Source organism: Talpa occidentalis, unplaced genomic scaffold, assembly GCF_014898055.3.
Source record: "Talpa occidentalis isolate TD23 unplaced genomic scaffold, MPIMG_talOcc4v2.1 talOcc4.14, whole genome shotgun sequence".
Lineage (NCBI taxonomy): Eukaryota > Metazoa > Chordata > Mammalia > Eulipotyphla > Talpidae > Talpa > Talpa occidentalis.
Genome location: NW_023601433.1, coordinates 10,855,522 through 10,856,887, shown reverse-complemented (window position 1 = coordinate 10,856,887; position 1,366 = coordinate 10,855,522). Strand labels below are relative to the sequence as shown.

The 1,366-nt window shown below is 44.8% G+C and overlaps 1 pseudogene; it reads left to right on the top strand.

Annotated features, from left to right (window-relative positions):
- The first annotated feature begins 728 nt into the window (after positions 1-728).
- LOC119245187 (non-histone chromosomal protein HMG-17-like) lies at positions 729-993 on the top strand (annotated as a pseudogene).
- Positions 994-1,366: the final 373 nt, after the last annotated feature.

Below are 1,366 nucleotides of genomic sequence, written 5' to 3'. Positions count from 1 at the left end.
GTTTGATCTGTTTTGTTTTTATTTTGTCTTTTCTTCTGGGAGGATGGACTGATAGTTCCAATGTCTGATGCAAAGCAGCGCTTCCCAGAGACTGCTTTAGATGAGTTTTTCCATTGACCTTCTTTTCTCAACAAATAAGTTCTAGCTGACACCTGGAGAGAGTGGACACAGATTCTAAAAACTTCTGCTCAAAAAGAGTGAAATCAACTTTTTTTAAAATAACAGAAGCAGAGCCTCCCTGGTGGCAAAAGGGGTTAAGCATAGCACTGTAAAGCTATCCGCAGCCACTGCAGCATGAGTTCAATCCCTGGCCAGGGAGCTACCCACATGGAGCAGCAGACCTCTCCTGTCTTGCCTGCTGCTCCCCTCAGAAGTGTATTTCAGTCAGTCTGCCTGTTCTGTTCCCCACTCTGTCTCTGGTGAGTCCTCTCACCCCCTGCACCTCTGGCCTGTACCTTAGTTCTTGTATGCATAAATAAATAGATCTTTGTGAAAAATTGAAAAAAATAACAGAAGTAACAGAATTCTGGATGGTTTGAGTTATTATAGAGGGTATCACTATACTAGGATATAAAGCATACTTCACATTGTCATAGTGGGGAGTCAAGTTTGAAAGCATAAAGAAACATTTTTAGGAAGAAGAGGTAAAAATGACTCGGCCCCCCCAAAGTCCATGTCACCCCCCAAAGCCCAGAGTCCAGTGCCTACGGTCCACTACCATGGCCACCATGCCCAAGACAGAGGCAGGAGGGGGCGCTAAAGAAGATAAAGCCATGGTGAAGGCTGAACCATCGAGAAGTCCTGCAGGTTGTCTACTAAACTTGCTCCTTCAACGCCAGAGCCCTGGCCTAAAAAAGAGGTTCCTGCAAAGAAGGGAGAGAAGAGACACAAAGGAAAAAGGGCAAAGCAGATGCTGGCCAGGTTGAGGATAACCCTGCAGAAGCCAGAACAGACCAGGCCCAGAAAGCTAAGGGTCCTGGAGATGCTAAGTGACCTTTGTGCATTTTTGCTGACTCTGTACTTTTGGTGACTGTAGAGCTTGATTCACTATTTTTTACCAAGTTTTATAAAAACTTTTTTGAATTTTGTTTTACTTTTTTTTGGAGTTAGCTTATTTATTTGCACGCCAAACACTTCGTGGTTGTTTTTGGGGGTGGGACATGTGCCACTAATAGAAGCTGGAAGTCTCCAAGTGGGATTGGTGTGGAGGAGAAACTGCCTTTTAGCTTTGGGGTGACTCCCTGTTGGTTCCCAGGAGGAGGTATTGATTCCTTGGTGTTGACACACATTAGCCACCTTGGCACAGATTCCTTGTGGGGAAAAACTAAAATTAGATTTTACGTCCTCTTCTGCCTCTCTGCCTCCA